Consider the following 20,947-nt stretch of genomic DNA (forward strand, 5'->3'; position numbering starts at 1 on the left):
AAAGAGGGCTTGATCTGATCATGCCTACCACCAGGAGCAGCCAGGACTGGTGCCTTTTAAATCTCACTTGAATGCATCTCGTTGGTCAAAGTTAAAGCTAAATCACATCTGACTGCCCAGCTTAGAAATGTCCCTTTCAGCTGTCCATCCTCTGGGGGCAGGGAGTGACAATATGTAGAATGTATGCAAAGTAAAAATCCATTTTATTCACCATATTGTATTTTTATGCAAAGATCATCTGAGCTTTTTAATGCTGGCAATTAATTCAATTTTTTAAAATTAATGAATGGGCAGGCCAATAATGTAGATGTCATTAAAGTTCATATGGAACCATAAAAGAGCCCGCATGGCCAAGTCAATCCTAAGCCAAAAGAACAAAGCTGGAGGCATCATGCTACCTGACTTCAAACTATACTACAAGGCTACAGTAACCAAAACAGCAGGGTACTGGTACCAAAACAGAGATGTAGACCAATGGAACAGAACAGAGCCCTCAGAAATAATACCACACATCTACAACCATCCAATCTTTGACAAACCTGACAAAAACAAGAAATTTGGAAAGGATTCCCTATTTAATAAATGGTGTTGGGAAAACTGGCTAGCCATATGTAGAAAGCTGAAACTGGATCCCTTCATTACACCTTATACAAAAATTAATTCAAGATGGATTAAAGACTTACATGTCAGACCTAAAACCATAAAAACCCTAGAAGAAAACCTAGGCAATACCATTCAGGACATAGGCATGGGCAAGGACTTTATGTCTAAAACACCAAAAGCAATGGCAACAAAAGCCAAAATTGAGAAATGGGATCTAAGTAAACTAAAGAGCTTCTCCACAGCAAAAGAAACTACCATCAGAGTGAACAGGCAACCTACAGAATGGGAGAAAATTTTTGCAGTCTACTCATCTGACAAAGGGCTAATATCCAGAATCTACAAAGAACTTAAACAAATTTACAAGAAAAAATCAAACAACCCCATCCAAAAGTGGGTGAAGGATATGAACAGACACTTCTCAAAAGAAGACATTTATGCAGCCAACAGACACATGAAAAAATGTTCATCATCACTGGCCATCAGAGAAATGCAAACCAAAACCACAATGAGATACCATCTCACACCAGTTAGAATGGTGGTCATTAAAAAGTTAGGAAACAATAGGTGCTGGAGAGGATGTGGAGAAATAGGAACACTTTACACTGTTGGTGGGACTGTAAACTAGTTCAACCATTGTGGAAGACAGTGTGGGATTCCTCAAGGATCTAGAACTTGAAATACCATTTGATCCAGCAATCCCATTACTGGGTATATACCCAAAGGATTATAAATCATGCTGCTATAAAGACACATGCACGCGTATGTTTATTGTGGCACTTCACAACAGCAAAGACTTGGAACCAACCTAAATGTCCATCAATGACAGACTGGATTAAGAAAATGTGGCACATATACACCATGGAATACTATGCAGCCATAAAAAAGGATGAGTTTATGTCCTTTGTAGGGACATGGATGAAGCTAGAAACCATCATTCTGAGCAAACTATCGCAAGGACAGAAAACCAGACACCACATGTTCTCACTCACAGGTGGGAATTAAACAGTGAGAACACTTGGACACAGGGTGGGGAACATCACACACCAGGGCCTGTCGTGGGGTGGGAGGTGGGGGGAGGGATAGCATTAGGAGAAATACCTAATGTAAATGACAAGTTAACGGGTGCAGCACACCAACATGGCACATGTATACATATGTAACAAACCTGCACATTGTGCAGATGTACCCTAGAACTTAAAGTATAAAAAAAATTAAAAATAAATAAATAAATAAAAATTGAATAACTTAGAGAACATCTTGCCCTTCTCAGTAAACATTAGAAGGAGCTATAATTTATTATATTCTAAACACTACAGTAAAATATTTAAATTTAAATAAGACCTTCGTTCCCCTAGCTTATCTTTCAGCAATGTTTCTTGTTTATTTTGCTCTTGTTTTCTTTTTTCTCTTCTTGAGGCAGAGTGTTACTTTGCCACCCAGGCTGGAGTACAGTGGCATCATCTCAGCTCACTGCAACCTCTGCCTGCCGAGTTCAAGCAATCCTCCCGCCTCTGCCTCCCAAGTAGCTAGGATTACAGGCACCTGCGAGCCAGCCCAGCTAATTTTTGTATTTTTGAGACGGGGTTTTGCCATGTTGGCCAGACTGGTTGCAAACTCCTGACCTCCGGTGATCCTCCCACCTCTGCCTACCAAAGTGCTGGGATTACAGGTGTGAGCCACCATGCCCAGCCTATTTAGCTCCTGTTTTCAGCAGAAAGTAAACATTCTTTATCTTTCATTTTTTAAATTCATTTTGTATTTAATAATTAAATTCTAAAAGTGATAAAAATATATACAGTTTTGCTTTTTCTTTCTTAATAAAAAACTTCGTAAAAGTTAGAAAATACCAGTATTCCTTCGAATACTGATATTCTAGTATTTTTCTGCTATCAGCTAGACCCACTCTAAACAATGAAGGATCAATTTCTGAACCCATTTCAAATATGTGAAAGTAGAAGACGTGATTGCACATATAATGATAAAAGCACAGTCTAAAGGGTATTATTAATAGCATACCATGGACACATAGTTGCTTCCTCCTGACCAAGAACAAATGTTAAGAGAAAGCCAATAAGTACATTTACAAACAGGATTTAGTGCCCACAAGAATAGAGTTTGCTTTTAAATAGGAAATCTATGCACTGCTTTATTTCAAAAAGTTACAAATTTAGTGCTTCAAAAATCCAGCAGGTAAGCAGCAGGAGTAAGAGAGTCTGTATTTGGAACTGTCTAATGGCAAAACAGCATGCTTCTATCCAGGAAGCATTTTTCCATGAAAGGGATGAAGAGAGAAAGAACTGGTATTTACATTCCATTCTACACATCTCAGTACTGCCTGTTCATCTTCTTGAACTTCTCATAGTGATAGTCATCAGGGGCCTTCTCATTAACAGGATGCTTGCCATTTGGAAAGGACTTCTCAGGCTCTGGCTTCTCCCTGTCACCTGCTTTCAAGGCTCTTCTTTGTTTCTGTGTATGAGGCTGTTGAGCACCTAATGATAAAAATCGGTTGTGCAGCACATATTCACAGCCACGTTGGTAGGCACGAAGGACGTCTCACTGTCTTTCTTCTTGTTCTGCTGTTCTTCGCCAGTTGGGCTTTGGCATCCTCCATGGAAACGATATTATTTTTTATTTTAGCACTGATGCTGAGGTCCACCTTGGGTATGCCTCTCAGCATCTGGCTAGAAAGAATCTCCTCTGTCTTCTTTGCGGAGGAAACACAAATGTTTTCTTGAAGTTCATAAAGGCAGTCCTCTGTGTTCTTCAGCTTGACTTTCTGTTCCTTATGTTCCATAATCTCTTTCCTCTTCTTCAGCTCTGTCTCAACGTACTTTATTATGCCTGCATTCTCATCCCTTCACTTGGTTTCTGCAGAAAACAATGTCCCCAGGGTCTTCCTCTTCACTGATTTTATCTTTGTCCCTTTCGTTTAGTTTCTTTAGGAAACTATGGTGGATACCCGTATGGTGGATACCAGACCACCTGTTTTCGTATGAAAGGGATCATCCACTAGAGTGGTCTCTTCTTGTACCTTCTCTTCCACCAGCAGGGCCACAGCACTCAGCCTGTTGGGCCTCTTCCTCAAGTTCTGCACCCTCTTGTCTCTTCCATTTTTAGTCAAACTTCCTCTGAGTCCTGCTCATCCTCTTCTGACTCTGAGTTGGCCTGGCACCAACAGAAAGTCTTCTCTTTCTATCTTATAGAGAGAATAATAATCGGCACTTCTCAAAGTATTCAGGTCAACAAGACATTTTCTTCTCGAGGCATCTCATCAAATCCACAGGATCTGTAGTTTCATTTACATTTAGCCAAGGTCTAATCAAGGATTTAGGTTTTTAATTTTTATTTCCCCAATTGTTTAATGTATACATTTGAGACGCAATATTTTGTGTGTGTGCATGTGTGTGTATGTGTATGTGTGTGTATAGAGAGGGTGTGTGTGTGAGAGAGAAGCATGTATGTGTGCTTGTATGCATATCATTTTTTCAAGTAGTTTCACATATTGTCTCGTTAAATTGTTGAAACAACTATATGAATAAACAGGTTGCCTATCATTTTCTCCATTTTACTGTGGCTCAAAGAGGTTTAGTGGCTTCATGACGATTAACTAGTAAAGTATCAGAACAGATTTGAATCCTCTGTTTCGGAGTGCAATTTTCTTTGCCCTAAGCTACATGTCTTCATATAGAAATCATAAAATATAGCTGAAGGGATTTAGAATTCCTGGAGAAAAGTGGGGAGCAGGAAGACTAGATGTGGGGACTCCTCTCTGTGGCATCTCTTCCTCCCCTGGCTATAGCAATTGGACCCTGCTGTTGCTGCTGAGCAGAGCCCATGTGTGCTCAGTGCTTCCAGGAGATGGGTAGGTGTTTTGCAGCCTGTTGTCTGAATCCATGAGCAGAACCTAATTATTAATAGCTCATCCAAAATTTGAGATCCACTTTGTTTCTTTTCAGTCCTCTTAGAGATTGGAGAACTCTTGCTGAATCTTAATGTTGTCTTTCTTGTCAAAATACTTATACATGTTAACTGTAATTAAGTTAGAAAATAATGGTTTCATAAAGATAAGAAATTAATAACAGCTGGTAATCCCACCATCCACAGATTTCTATTACTACAGTTTTGCTATATATTGTTTCTTTACAAATATAAGAATTTTTAAATGAATTATACTATATATTTTTTGCAATGTTTCTGTGTTTTCTCTAGAAATAGAAAAGTATCACAAGTCTAGTCCCATGATATTAAGTAGTCTTCTATAAGAACATTTTTAGTAACTATCTCACTGCGTGATGTCAGTGTTCTTCCATAAGAACATTTTTAATGACTGTCTCATTTCATGATGTCAGAGTTTGCTTCACATACTAGGTCAGAATTTTAAATTAGTTCTGTTCTTCATCACTTTAGATATGCTATGTTTATTTTGTTTCCTGCTTATTATGAAGAACCCAGCCCTAACCCCATATAGTACCTGGAAGAAGCAACCCTATACATCATAAGACGCCTCTTCTCCCAAACAGCTCCTAGGATGAGGCTAATCTATTGGCACTCAGCAAGCAATCAGTCCAAATCAATCAAGAATTTTTAACTAAGAGACTCAGCAAAAGCAGTAGAGAAGAGGCATTGCAAATGAAGGATACTTTGCAACCTAATACTTACAACCAAAAGAACCTTGACCGAAACACTGTGATAAAGCTTGAGGCTAAATCTTCATTTTCCATATTCATAATTTGTTAGAATAATTCTTAGAATTGGGATTGCTAGCTCAATTTTATACGTTTTAATATGTTTGATGCATATTGCCAAATTGCTGCCTGGAAGAGTTGAACCAGTTTATTTTCCTCCTAACCACCACAGACGTTCATGTATTTTTTCCAATTTGATTTCCAAAATGGTATTTCATTGTCTTAAGTTGCATATCTATGATTTCTGAGTGAGTTTTAATATTTTCTATAGGGATTGACCATTTGTATTTCTTCTCTTGTTGATTGCCTTTTCACATCATTTGCTCATCTTTTTTGTTGGAGTAATCATACTTTTCTCATTGATTTAAAATAACTCCTTATATGTTACAGATTTTAATCCTGGCCAGGACCTTTTTTACTGGACGCTAATGTGAGTTAGGAGGAAGGGCAGGGAAAGACGGGCCAAGGGTCTGGGTGAAGGTCTGCAGCCAAAGGAGGATTAGGTCAGGAGACACTGCAGCTCCTGACTCCTCTCCCTCTTACCTAGACCAGTGTCTTTTTCCCCAGGGCATTCATAGAGACTTTCAAAGGGTATATCAATATAGACAGTATTTAGGGAATTAATTTATGGATTTTCAAATTTCATATAACTTGTTCATAAAATTGACTGCCTGAGAAATCTTTACCCACCTCCTTTTTCCAGTGGTTTTCTCCCATTTTACAAAATCTTGCTATGGTGATTTGCAATGGGATATAAAGCACTCTGGAGCTCCAAAAAAGTGATAATTTGAAATATCGGGGAGGATGTCAAGAAAATGAGTGACTCAAATCCCTGGGTAAAAAAATTCCTTTGCAAGTCAAGTGGTTGCTAAATCTTTGCCTTCAATAAAATTTAAAGAAGACACAATTCAGTTGTCAGTTGAGAGATTATTAAAAATTTTTTCTTATAAATCACCTTGTGCATACAACTCAATGGGAATTGAGTGACATTGCTATAGCTGCCTTCATTCTCATCTACACAAACAAGATTTCTCAATGTTTTTATTGAGATGCATTTTAAGAGTTTGATTTTTTTATCTTAATAATTACCTGTCTAAAGTTGTAATATATTCATGTTGTTTTCATCAGTTATGCCCCATAATCATCAGGACAGTATAAGCTACCTAACTGTAATAAGTAAACCTGAAACATCAATGATTTAACACAACAAACTTGATTGCTCATTCATCTCACAGTTTGATGCAGATGAGGAGCCCTTCTTGGGGACTCTCTTCCAAGGGTGACCGAGATACCTCTGTTTCCATCTTGTATCTCTGCCACCAGAGTTTCTAGTTCCACTTGGGAAAATGAGAGAGAGAAACTCAATCCACTTTTTCTTTTCTTTTCCTTTCTTTTCTTTTCTTTCTTTTTTTTTTTTTTTAGACAGAATCTCCCTCTGTCACCTAGGTTGGAGTGCAGTGGCGCAATCTCAGCTCACTGCAACCTCTGCCTCCTGGGTTCAAGAGATTCTCCCACCTCAGCCTCCAAGTAGCTGGGACTACAGGCGCACGCCACTGCACCCAGCTAATTTTTGTATTTTTAGTAGAGACGGGGTTTCATCATCTTGGTCAGGTCTCGAACTCCTGGCCTCAAGGGATCCGCCCGCCTCTGCCTCCCAAAGTGCTGCGATTACAGGCGTGAGCCACCGCACCTGGCCTCAATACACTTTTAACTGCCTAGGATTGGAAACAAGACTTCGTTTCTGCCCACTCTCCCAGTGGAAAACTATGAAATAAAAACTTCCTGGACTTTCAAGAAGAAAAAGGTGTGGTGAGCACAGAGTACTGTCTCTGCCACAGGTACCACCAGCAGTAATCGCAATGACAGCTCCATCCAGATGCATTGTCTTTTAACAGGGCCAATGGTCACAGGAAAGAAACAAATTGTAATTTCACTGTATATTTATTATAGAAAACTAAGGTATAATTATACTAAGGTAAAATGTAAATACTCCTAAGCACAGAAAGATCTTTTATTAGAATAAAATTTTGTAAAAGAATGGAAATAAGGATTCAAAGGGAAAAAGTAATGATGTAAAATTCCTACCTCTTACCAAGTGGATGATGGTGGGTGTCATGATGCTATACTACTTATATTCCATTAGATATATTATAACAAGCTGAGTAGTAGTATTACTTTTGAAAGCCAATATTTACAACAGACCATATATTATACCCTTTGCAACCATTTAAGTTTTGATGAAAACTTTTAGATTGTAGCATAAAACTGAATGAAGGTATATAGTTTTTCAAAATTCCCTTAGGAGATATTGAACAAAAATGTTGAAGCCCAGTGTCTTTAAGGAAATACTAAGTTTGATTTCATTATTTAAAAGCTAACAAAAAAAATCAACTGTTAGTAGGAAGGCTTCTGCTGTACTGGATTTGTAGCTCCATGGGTTGCAAACCACTGTCTTTTAGGACACCAATTTCTCAGGAAGTCTAGGGATAAAGAATTCCAGGTACAGAAATGCTGCATTTTTTGGCAGAGTTCATAGATGAAGGTAACAAGCAGAGCCGCAGGCTGACATGCTCTGCTTAGCTTTGTGGTCAAGCTACCTTAGGGTTTAAGTCTTCTGCTCTGAAGTCTGTGAATTCTTACTGCCTTGCTCATCAGCTGATCATATTGAACCACTCTCCCAGTGAAATAAAAATCCTACCAATTTCCAGAAGAATCTAAAGCAGGCTGTCTTTTTGACTGCTGAAGATGGCAGTTTTAGACAGGGGTCTAGCTCTCCTCCCTAAAAAGGCCCATTGACCTTTATTGCAAGTGAAATAGCTTATGGGAACAGTAAATGGCTAACCTTACTGTACTATAAAATAGGGCTCCCTGCAGCCTCTCCTGTCTCTCAGTTCTACTGAGAGGCTTATAATAGCATTTCTCATAAAAGCCTCTGCGCCATTTCCCAGGTGCAAACCTTTACAGAAGTACAACTAGAGAGTTTCCAAAATTGCTCGAAGAGAAGATTGTCTAAGGATAATGCCAAGTATTTAGCAGGTGTTTCTTGACTGGAATTTGAGATCACTTTATTTTTTGCATTTGCTTTTATGTAACCTATATAAGTGGCAATTGGCGATATGCTGGAAACATAGGAGAGGAAGCTTACATTAAAAGTCCATTGAGGACACCACCTGATTTAGAGATCAAAAAACAAATCCTCTATGAACTAATGTAGTTAAAGCCATGAAAAAGAAACTTTGGTCAGACTCCAAAATATATTTTTTAAACCATCCTATAATGCTTGTTGAGCATCAATCATTTGCAAGGTGAACTGGTTGGTAGATGCTGCAGAATCTTTTCTAAAAAGAAAGATGTGAGCAGCTTAAAATTCAAGAATTCCGAGTTTTTTCCTAATCTACACCCAGTCACCTCTTTCATGTATCCTATTTTATCTTCATCACAGAATTAATTACTACCTGACATTTTCTTTTTTATTTATTTACTGGTCTGCCTCCATGAGTATTATGATTTTGCCTATTTTTTTCCACTGCTGTATCCCTGGGGTTCTGAAGAGCCCAGCGTGTTGTAGACTGTCAACAAATCTTGTCAAATGACTGAATAAATTCCCACCCTAAGAAGGTGCATAAACTCACAAGGGTTGGAAAATGAAGCCCCAAATATCAATAATATTCATTAACATATTTTTTCAATTTTTTAAAAGTGCTTAAGCATGGTAATAAAGGCCTTGGAGGATTGAGGGATGTTATCTTATAGGATGAATCAAGTTTCCTAGAGGAAGTGATTAGGTTGGACTTTGATTTCCTGAGCTAGTGTGGGTCTGGGGAACAAAGCAAAGGGTAGCCAACACACAGGGAGTATATGTTTGGTTCCATGCCTGTATTTTTATGTGAAACAAAGGTCTGCTAGCAAAGCCTTCATGATAGTCAACAAATTAATAAGCCCCTGTTCAGTATATCTAGGCTGCCTCATGCACTGGTCAGTCCTTCCTCTAAATGGGTGTCCAGATGATTCCTGTTTCTGCTCTTTCAGGCTCCAAAAAACTTTTTTTTGTTGTTTTTGTTTGTTTGTTTGTTTGTTTGCTTTTTGGTCACAGCCATGGCATCATCAAATTTAAAAATCCTGTCTTTAAAAAAAAAAAAGGCAATCTGTAATTTAAGAGTAACTTTAATAAATCTGGACCCATTGTTATCTCCGCAGGGCACATTTAAAATATGTAAGCTGCATGATGTCAGATTATGCTGTGATTGTCTTACTAGTGCCTTAAGGACAGACCATATGCCAGTGGGTGGGTACATGAGTACCTCTTAGAACGAAATGGATCTTTTCACTATCATTCTGGGAGTTGATCACACCTAGGCAGGGGATAAAGTCTAAGGAAGTGGGCCTTACATTTATGTCTGGATTATCCTTCTCCTCTCTCTGGGTAGGTGGCCAATATTGTCTAAGCTCCAAAAGGCAGAAATTCTCTTGACATCTGAAGGAGGATGGAGAATGAGGCAGGTAACCAGCTTCACAGGCGACCCTAAGACCAGTCTAGAGTGTGCTATACTACTTCTCCCCAACTCACTGCCAACTTCCAATAATGTCTTATTAAGTTGGTTCCATGCCTAAGTAATGTCTTATTAAATTGGTTCCTGGCATCAGCTGTCTTATGAGATAAAGGGAAGACTCTGTCTCACATTGGTTGGAGAAACAAAAGGAAGAGGAGCTCCCCTTTCCCTCTCTTTCCCAGTGAGGCTGGGATGGGTTACCTGTAGTGGTCACAGCAGAGCAATGGTATGCTCAGAAGCATCTTGTGAAAGTCACTTGCAGTAGTAGCAGCAGGGTAGAGAGAACAAACCAGACTTGGGAAAGCTCAGGTGAACTCTGAGAGGCCCTGGATCCCTGGAGAAGTAGTGGGGGACAGTTAGAAGCAGAATTATTCCTGGCAGTCAGGCCAGGGGGTTTTGAAGCTATCAAGTTTACTCATTAAAAATAGATGTGTTCTGGCCAGGCACGGTGGCTCATGCCTGTAATACCACCATTTTGGGAGGCCAAGGCAGGCAGATCACCTGAGGTCAGGAATTCAAGACCAGCCTGCCCAACATAGTGAAACCCCATCTCTACTAAAAGTATAAAATCATCTGGGCGTGGTGGTGCATGCCTGTAGGCCCAGCTACTTGGGAAGCTGAGGCAGGAGAATCACTTGAACCCAGGAGGCAGAGGTTGCAGTGAGCTGAGATCACACCACTGCACTCCAGCCTAGGAGACAGGCGAGACTCTGTCTAAAAAAAAAGAAAAGAAAAGACAAAAAGAAAAGAAAGAAAATAGAAGTGTTCCAGATAAAACTTTCTTTATAATATTGTGGTAGTGGTAAAAAAAATTACCTATTTTTTCCAAGGCAGCATGTTGTTTAATGATGAAATACAAAAAGCCTTCCCAATAATGTGAGGAAATGGTGACATTGTTTAACATATTTAACTAATATTGTTTAAGTACTACCCAATTAAATAAGAGGAAATAGATGTATAAAACAATGAAAAGGACGAGCCAAAGTGATGATTATTTGCAGATGATATGATCGCATAGCTAAAAGAGAGTCACATAGAAAATTATTGGAAACAATAAGATAATCCACTGCAAAAGCTGGTTATTAAATGCAATAATCAATAACTTTTCTGTATAAAAACAAGTTAGAAAACATAATGAAAAAGTTCCCATTTAAAATAGCTTCTAGAATAATAAAATACATTAGAATGAAAATAACAATAAACATGCATACTATATGTAACTGAATCTTGATAAAATGAAATGGCATCCCTATGTTTAGATAAAAAGACTAAATATCATAAAGAAGTCAACTTTCCCTAAATTGAATTATTAATTGAATGTAATACCGATAAAAATAAGATTGGTTATTGTTGAAATCACATATGGCAAATAAAGATATTCATTACACAATTACTTTAGCTGCAATAGACTAGAAATAGTCTGAATGTACATCAATAGGACATTGGTTAAATTATGGTATATTCCCAGAAGACAGCCTTGTATTTTGCCATTTAAAAAGTAAAGGAGATCTGCAGGCCTGGATATGGAGTAATATCCAAGATATGTTGTTGAATAAAAATATCACAATTTATATCTACACTATATCTATCTATATAAAATAAATGGCATCATAATATATCTATAAATATGTATGTCCATATAAATTAGCATGTTTACTTATTTGTACATAGTTTTCATAATTGTTATCTTTAATGGCTATATGAAGTGGAGTTCTTTCTGTTTCACAAATCTGTCTGTCCCTAGTGCCTATTATAATGTTCAGGAAGTCCTAATGAGAGCAAAGAATGATGCTAAGACTGTAAGTGCTGGTTCCAAAATACCTCAATCCAAATGGGAATTTTTTAAACTCTGTGCCTTAGTCTTCTGGCCTATAAAATGGGGATGATGACCATTTTTACCTCATAGGTTTGTCATGAGAATTGAGACAGATTAAGTGAGATTACAGATTAAGTGGGTTAATCTGCATAAAGCTTTTAGAGCAGTGCCTGGTACATGATGAGCAATCAATCAGCATGAGCTATTATTATTGCTGTATGAAATAATCTTAGATCCTTTAAGGCATTTCTTGTTATGGCTGTTATAGATAGTAATGCAATGAGTAGCTCTATTAATATAATGTTTTGCCTCTGTTTAATTATTTCATTAGATTAAATTCCTAGAAATTAGATTGCTGGATCAAAGAGTAATCACAATAATTATCTTTTAAAGATATTCCTTTGACCTCTTCCCTTAAAGAAAATTTAATGATATGAAGATTACTAGTTGATATAAAAGAGAGAATAAAGCAAATAAATCATGTATTTATCTGACCACAGCAAAACAGAGAGGAGCTCCCCTTTCCCTCTCTTTCCCAGTGAGGCTGGGATGAATTAGCCATTTACTAAACAATTATTTAGTAAACACCTATTTTATTCATAAAACTATCTAGACATCATACAAAAACCCAGGGTTCCATTCAGTTGATTAAATCCAACAAAGATTTCCCAGTCTATTACATGCTTGTTCCATGCTGGGTGTTAATCAGAGTACGGAGGAATATGGAGTGGCCTTTGTCCTTAAAACTCAAAATTTATGCAAGAAAGTAAGATGTGAAGATAGTATGAGACTCTATAATCAAGCGCCAAATTCCATTTCTAAAAGATCCCAAATCTGTGATTCAGACACTGGATATTAGGCATAGTAAGCTAAGCAAAAAAGAGTAGGTGCTGGCTGGAGCCACCTGGCAGACGTCAAAGCATTTTCAAAGACAATATCCAGTTAGCAGCAAAGAAGTATGTTACCACACAAGTGATGACCAAATTAGGCTCTACTGTCTTCTTAGAATCTAACATTTTATAATTACTTTTAATCCACTCACAAATCAACAGGACAGCTTTGCATTTGAATATTATCAGTAGAAAATGTTTGCTCTTGCTAAAGCACATCCTCGTCCCTGCCAGCTGGAAGGTAAAAGGAACCCTCAAACTTCAGCTGTGGGCTTTAGCCAAGGGAGTCCAAGAGGTGCGCTCAGGAGTAGACAAGGCTGGTAGAGGGCCTCCATTGAGGACTGTGCGTGGTGTTTATCTGTTTCGGAAGGGCTCTCTATCTGCTGAAAGAGCAAAATCATCTCCACTTCACTGTTTTCAGGATGCAGTGCTAATGTGTCTTACAACAATCCAAATCTCACACCACAAACTTTACCACTCTTCAGCCTTCTCTCTTTTGTCTTGGAGTCAGGAGGAAGGGGGCAAACTGCCCTCCTCTTTGAGGCAAGCAAGATCATTTGTCTCAAGGAAGCCAAACCTGAAATAGAAGCAGAAGCCCTTTTATATAATTGAGGAAGACTTCACAGTTGCCAGAAACCCTTTTTGTAAGAGCGTAAGCCCCACATAAAGGTTTTTCTGGCCTTTAAAGATAGCCCACCACATATCTTTCTTGTGCCTTATCCAGGAATTTTTTTTTTCTGCTGCCCAGGCTGGAGTACAATGGCACAACTTGGCTCACTGAAACCTCTGCCTCTAGGTTCAAGCATTCTCCTGCCTCAGCCTCCTGAGTAGCTGGGAGGCTGCCAACACACCTGGCTAATTTTTGTATTTTTAGTAGAGACTGGGTACTGGGTTTCACCATGTTGGCTAGGCTGGTCTTGAACTCCTGAGCTCAGGTGATCCACCTGCCTCGGTCTCCCAAAGTGCTGGGATTACAGGCGTGAGCCACCACGCCTGGCCCCTTACTTAGGAATTATTAAATTGCCTACTATGTGCAGATCCTTGTGAACTGTCAGGCTCCAAATTTCCTCAAAAGGCTGAAGCCTGGCAGGCAATGTCAAGAGAAGGAGCTGCTTTGCCCAAACAGGTTCCAAAGCAGTCAAGTGAAATTGTCTTCCTTATATGGTGAAAAGCACCCTGTCCCTTTAAGGCCAAGAGACTTGGCTGCAGACAGTCCCTGGGAAGTTTGCGGGCAGCCCCATCCTGTGTCTGATCCTTGCTGCTGTGCAGGTGAGTTCCCAAACCTTCTCTCCCCAATTTGCCCTCTATAATCGTTCTCATGGCGGGTTAGAAATACTGGTACGGAAGACTAGAGAATTTCAGGGTCAGCAGAGATGGTGCTGTTTGGAGAAGTTTGAGTTGAAGGAAAAGACAAGGTTACAAGGGAAATGTGCAGTAATGCAGCCAGTGAGGATGCATCTAACTTCCTGTGGGGAGAAGGCAGCAAGGTTACAGAAGGCCCCGAGGCATTTCCAGGGCAGGGCAGGGGAAACAAATTCAGCAGGGGAAAGACGGACAAATTCTAGATAAGACCGTAGAGGGATAAGTTTAGACTCTTGAGCTATATAACCTGGTGAACCGCAAGTTAAAACCAAACATAGCTGGTAGGAAATACTGCTTCTGCAAGTGCTGAAGGCTTTCCAGGAGCTGGAGCTACAGGACTGACTGCAGAGGAGAAAGTACATGAATGTCTGGAATGTCTATAGGCCTGGAAGGCTGCAGCCTTAACCCTTTATGCAGCCTGGCTTGTTAGCCATCAGGGTTTGGATGCCACAGAGCAGGAGGTGGGGGTGCATGTGTGAAGTACTGCAGTAGGAGACTAAATAAATAAACAAGACTGTGATTGTGGAAATGCATCTCTGGCATCCTCATAGTACCACATGCAGAGAAGAGAGATTTTCTAAGCTCAGATTTTCTGTGTCATCCACAGAAACATCTCAGATTTTGTGTCATCCACAGAAACATCTCAGATTTTCTGTGTCATCCTTCTTCCAGCAAAGGGCTGGAAAAAATCTCATTTAAGCTAATTACTGCTCTGTCATTTACTAATTCAGCTTCTTGAATTTTTTTCCTCCATGGTCTGGAGCCTGGTACAATATTAATTTGAAATTAACTAATAAAACTTTTTAATAGCTAAAGATTTCCTAGCAGAAGTGTGTTTCTCTCTAAGATTGAGATGTATATACAGCTGGGGTTGGGATTTTATTGAGAGCTTGAAAAGAGATGGGTGTGGTATAGAAGGAGAAACACTTGATGGTCATTTTACATAATATCCAAAGCCGTTTAACTGAGCCTACAGCCAAAAAAGGAGTCTACCCAGGAATTTAAAAAAAGAGACGCTAAATTACAGGGCTTGGGGTCCTCCTTCCTCCTAGTTGAGTCTAGGTCCATTCATCATTCAGAGGCAGTGGTTTCTCTACAGTTGTTTTGTGGGGGAGTGAACAAGAAGGCTGGATTAAAATTCCTTACATATTCCATGCCTTTTAAAAATATTCATTCATCTGAGTAGTCACTGAAGAATTCTTCTTATTATTAACTAACAAGTGCTCTATCCACTTGTTAGTGCTTTCTAAAGACAGAATGTTCATGAAAAAAGATTTTGTTTTATCAAGAGGGATTTGTTAGTATAAGGGTTCTCTTCTCCTCCGACTTCTGATGGATGGGCAAAGTGGTGATTATTGGTTACTGAAAAGAAAGATCTGTTCTTGACTCTAAAATCACAAAGGGCTTTACTTTGGACCTTTCTCATTCAGAAACATTGGTGTCCCAAGCAAAAAGTTAACTTCTCCATTCACAGTGTGGAAGAGAGCAGGGTGCATGGGTATAGTTTTGCTTAATTTTGTACCAAGCAAATCCAGAAAGCAGTGTCAAATACATTGCTTTCAAATATAGATGCCACAAGGAAAAACAAAATTCTATCCTTAAAGCTGAAAAATCTCTAAAAGTACCATATTGTTATTATTATTATTGTTTACTTTTTTTTTTTTTTTTGTGAGAGGGAGTCTTGCTCTGTCGCCCAGGCTGGAGTGCAATGGCACGATCTCGGCTCACTTCAACCTCCGCCTCCCAGGTTCAAGCGATTCTCCTGCCTCAGCCTGCTGAGTAGCTGGGATTACAGGCACGTGCCACCATGCCAACTAATTTTTGTATTTTTAGTAGAGACAGAGTTTTACCATGTTGGTCAGGCTGGTCTCGAGCTCCTGAACTCATGATCCGCCTGCCTCGGCCTCCCAAAGTGCTGGGATTACAGGTGTGAGCCACAGTGCCCAGCCCATACTGTTATCTTTTATAAGATAAGTCAAGGTATTTCCAATGAAAAAAAAAAGATGTGTCTTCCCAAACATGTCACTCAATGACTCTCCCCGCCCTCAGTCATATATGGATCTTACAACTTCACACAGGCCGCTTAATTTATCTGTGCCTTAGTTTCCGACCTAGAATTAAGCAGATCTGAGTTAAATTTCTAGTTTCTTCATTTATTTCCATAACCATAGGCAAATTACTCAGCCAGTCTAAACTTTAGCTTTCTTATTTGTAAAGAGAATGAATGTTAATTAGGATCGGAAGACCCAGAACTCGGCATAGGCTCCATAAATGCTCTTTCTCATTTCTTTTCTTTTTTTTTTTTTTTTCTTTTCTATTACCTGGGAAATTACACTGTTCCTTGGCAGAGGAAATAAGTTTTGAAAACGGAAACCAGCTCTGTAGCTCAGCTTTAGAACTACAGTTAGTTCATCCCCTGTGTCCATTCCCTTCACAGAAGGATGCCCAACTCACTGGGAAACCCATTCCTAATCATCAACCAGTCTCACTGTTTGAAAGCTCTTCTTAAAGCAAACCCACTTCCGCTTATTTTGTGTTCAGAGACGTGAAGAATTGTTGATTGTTTTCTTTTAATATAAAATTACTCCATATTCTTAAAGAACAATAGTAAGTTATCTTAGAATCTCTATAAAGGTGGTCTATTCCAATAATAAGCTTAAAAAGCATTTTTAAAGGAACTTTTTTGGTTCTTATAAGGCACCTCTTACAAGTATTTCAAAAATAACCAATTGCTACTTCCTTTTTTTTTTTTTTTTGAGATGGAGTCTTGCTCTGCGGCCCAGGCTGGAGTGCAGTGGCGTGATCTCAGCTCACTGCAACCTCTGCCTCCCGGGTTCAAGTGATTCTCCTGCCTCAGACTCCCAAATAGCTGGGATTACAGGCACCCGTCATCATGCCTGGCTAGTTTTTGTATTTTTGTAGAAATGGGGATTTTAGCATGTTGGCTAGGCTGATCTTGAACTCCTGACCTCAGGTGATCTGCCCGCCTCAGCTTCCCAAAGTGCTGGGAATACAGACGTGAGCCACCACACCTGACCCCAATTGCTACTTTTCTATAAAACGCCTAACCCATTCACACAGCTCTCTTTAAGAACATGATTATCCTTACTCTCAGCATTTTCACTGCTTAGGTCACTTTAAGAGTAGGTTTGCCTTACTTGCAATGAGTCTGTGTATGACCCAAAAAAATTCTGTCACCAGTTTAGAAAGGTGGTGACAAATTTCAGCAGCAGAAATATTCCATTGGAAATACACATCCCAGCATATACATAAGCTGGGAATCGAGTATGCCATTTTTAACTAAACAAAGAGCAGGTCACACACACAGCCTATCTTCTAGTCATGGATTAACACAGCCTCTGTCAGGAGACGTGTTGAGAGTCCACACTTGTCCACTTAAAGTAGCTTTGAAACTCTGGGCTAGTTCCTATATGTGTCTGAGCCTCGATCTATGGCCTGCAATAATGAGAATGATAATAATACTTATGTGCGTGGTTCAGGGAAAGCATGAAATGTGCCAGGACAGGTGCTCAGTAATTATGTTGGATCTGAAGGCCTAATAGTCTCTAACAAAGTCTTGTACCTTAATAATAGGGTAATGGCCCCAGATCTTGTCTACACACTTTAGAACAATCTGCAAGTATGGATATGTTTCTAAGGATGTGTAAATTCAATGTTTAATAAAAATGTAAGTTATGTTTCTAATTAGGTGGAATCAAAAAGAAGTCAATGCTGAGACAACCATAGACCTGCTACAGGGGTTAACTGTGGAAACAGCCTACAAATGCAGATGTGGCTTAAAAGCTGCTGGTTCACAAAGAGTTTTGGCTTGGCTGTGTTCCTTAAAAATATTTTTTAACTTTTTACCCCAAGGCAAGTATTTCTGTGTCTGGTACACCGGCAGAAGGAGTTAGAATGGGGGAAAGCATTAAACAGATGGAAATGAGAGATCCTAGTGAAGTTGAATCTCTTGATACATCTTTGACTCCCTTCTTCCCCAACTCCCCAACTGTTCTCCTTAAGCTTTTCAGATGCAATTCATTCATGATACCACCAAGCTGGGGAAGCTTGAAGAAGTCTATGCCAGCTTCTTGCCTTCATTCAAAGCTGCACTTGAAACAATCAGGAACCATGGCTACCTACCCTTCCAAGGGAGAGAGACTGAAGTTCAGTCTATTGCATGCCTGCACCGGGGCTGCACTGGGGACGTTCTCCCCACACCTACCCTTGTAATACAAGCCCATATTCTTTTTTTTTTTTTTTTTTTTTTTTTTTTTTTTGAGACGGAGTCTCGCTCTGTCGCCCAGGCTGAAGTGCAGTGGCGCGATCTCGGCTCACTGTAAGCTCCGCCTCCCGGGTTCACGCCATTCTCCTGTCTCAGTCTCCCGAGTAGCTGGGACTACAGGCGCCCGCCACCACGCCCAGCTAATTTTTTGTATTTTTAGTAGAGACGGGGTTCACCGTGTTAGCCAGGATGGTCTCGATCTCCTGACCTCATGATCCGCCCGCCTCGGCCTCCCAAAGTGCTGGGATTACAGGCGTGAGCCACCGCGCCTGGCCGAAGCCCATATTCTTTTAGTGTGCTCTGGGTCTGTCCTTTGTGTTTATGGCAAATTGATATCCTGTCTATGGGAAATTTCCACTAAAGTGGAGCGTGCTGATATGGTCATAGCCTCTGTGAGGGGCAGCACTTCCTTGTTTAGTAGACATCCTTCTCCCCTGACTTTATCACTTCTATTCTCCACTCCCGCTTGCCCCTCTGATGCAGTGGCTCCCAAACTAGAAAGCATACAACAGAATTACCTGGAAAGTTTGTTAAAACACAGATTGCCAGGCTCTATCCCCAGAGTCTCTGATCTGTAAGTCTCGGCTGGGGCCTGAACATTTGCAATTTCTAACAAGTTTACAGGTGATCTAGGGCTACACTTTAGGAACTGGTCCTCTAGTCCAACAATAAATCTCTCTCTAGTGTTCCCAGTAACTTGCACTTACTCTTGCCTTTCTATATAATACCTCTTCCATTTTTGGAGGTGAAGTATAGCCATCTCACCACAGTTATGTGCTGCTATTATTGAATTCTAATTGTAACAGGCATTGTGCTAAAGACATATATTATTTCAACTACAAATTTGGTATCATTAAACAGAAAGAGGTTAAGTAACCAAGATCTCACAAGTGATAAAGAGAAGATATCAAACTCAGATTTATGTGAAAAGTGTTTACTCTTTCCATGATTCCAGGGCTGGCAAATAGATTTTTAACTTGTCTGCCAACTCCAATTCATTGGTAGCAGCTGCCTGGAGCACTGCATTGAGGAGTCCCAGGTGGGATGGGTGCTCAGTGGGAGAGAGCTCTAGAACTGCTAAGCTACACTGCACGGGTGCAGGAGTGGAGAGCGGCAATGGGTATGTGTTGTGTTTGCCGTCCCCACATGATGCTTTGCCTTGTTCATTGATCAATTTTATTAGGACCTAGAATCAGTTGAAAGACATGTATTTAAGTTTGTTCCAGAGGAAACAATAAATTTATTTCCTTGTCTCTTCCTTTCTCTGAAAGGTAAAGTTAAGTTTTTGAGCCTGTATTTGAGAAGGTGTAATAAACTATAAAGGGAAATGAAATATTTATGGTTTTTGTATTTGTGTCTAATGCACGTTTTAACATGATTGACACAATGCATTTTGTAGCTATTTTTCTGGAAAAGTCAATCTTTTAGGAATTTTCAGATCTTCAATATATTTTTTCTTTAAATTACAAAAAAAAAATAAAGAAATGCAACTGGTATATAGATAGTAGTAACCAACATAAGCATGTTGCTCTAAAGTGGCTGAGACAAAAGAGTTATGTTAATTATCGTCTTTTCATATTAGGTCTTTCAATGTGACCTATCTAATGGATTGTCTTATATTTAAATAATCCAATGTGACTTAGTAAGAAGGTAATGACATTTCTAGTTTAGTTCCTCTCTCCATGTTCATATTCACTGTGGGACTTGTTATTTTTAGCGTCTTAGTGCTTTATATGAACAATGAATTAAATAATGTTTTTCTGCTGCATCCTAACATTTATTATAAATGTGATTAAATGACATATAACTTAATGGCATCTATTTTATTTGATCAACAAATATTTACAAAAATGTATCCCCAGGCACTGGGGATATAACAACAAACAAAATATCTTGTTCTCATGGAACTTACATTCTAGAGAGGAGAGAGGGAGACAATAAATCAGTAAACAAGGAAATTGTATATAGTGATAAAGCGTGTTCAGTGAGAGAGAGAAACTGTGTGTATTTGTGTGTACAAGTGTGCATGTGTTTTGCTCTTTTATAGGTGGTAAGGGAAGGCCTGACTGAGGAGGTAAGATCGAATATGGAAAAGAAGCCAAACATGGGTTGGTCTGGGAGTGGAGCACTCTAGGCAGAGAAAATAGCCAATGCAAAGATCCTGAGGTTAAAAGTCCACAGGAGCCAGATTGAATAGGCTAGTAGGGGTTTCAGCTGGGGGTGCTGAACCTTTCTATTTCTGCCTAGAGGATGTTTGAAGATGTGCAGGTGGCACTTTGCATATACAATGCTAGAGTTGAGGGCAGGACACTATTGGCTTCTAGTGGACAGGGACTGGTGATGATAAACATCTTGCACTGCTCTTGATAGACTCACACAAGATTTGTCTTGCTCATATTGTCCTGAAAAAAATGTCTGTATTGAGAAATCGTAAAGAGCCTTTAAAGCCAGGCTAAGAAGTTTGTATTTTATCCTAAGTACAGTGAGAAGCTATTGGAGAGTTGCAAGCTTTAAAAGACAATCTTTCAAAGATCACTTTGGCTATTGAGTGGAGAGCAAATTGTAAGGGACAAAGGTGAAAGAGGAACATTCAATAGGAAGCTTTTTCAGTGTCCACAACAGAGATGACGGTGGCCTAGACAAGAGGAGTATTGGTGAAGGTTTTGAAAAGTGTTTTTCCTTCAAGAAGGAGTCTGCTAAATAACATATAAAATGCTGTTTCCCATGAAACCTGTGTGCTATCTTTTTCTTTT

At 39.4% G+C, this 20,947-nt stretch overlaps 1 protein-coding gene and 1 pseudogene across 1 annotated transcript in view; one reads left to right on the forward strand and one right to left on the reverse strand.

Annotated features, from left to right (window-relative positions):
- Positions 1–20,947, forward strand: part of LOC100602238 (schwannomin-interacting protein 1) — a 592,588-nt gene that overhangs the window by 421,390 nt on the left and 150,251 nt on the right. The window lies entirely within an intron of this gene.
- LOC105740481 overlaps positions 2,929–20,947 on the reverse strand; it is a 40,186-nt pseudogene continuing 22,167 nt past the window's right edge.

This window comes from Nomascus leucogenys, chromosome 11 (genome assembly GCF_006542625.1).
Source record: "Nomascus leucogenys isolate Asia chromosome 11, Asia_NLE_v1, whole genome shotgun sequence".
NCBI classification, from domain to species: Eukaryota; Metazoa; Chordata; class Mammalia; order Primates; family Hylobatidae; genus Nomascus; species Nomascus leucogenys.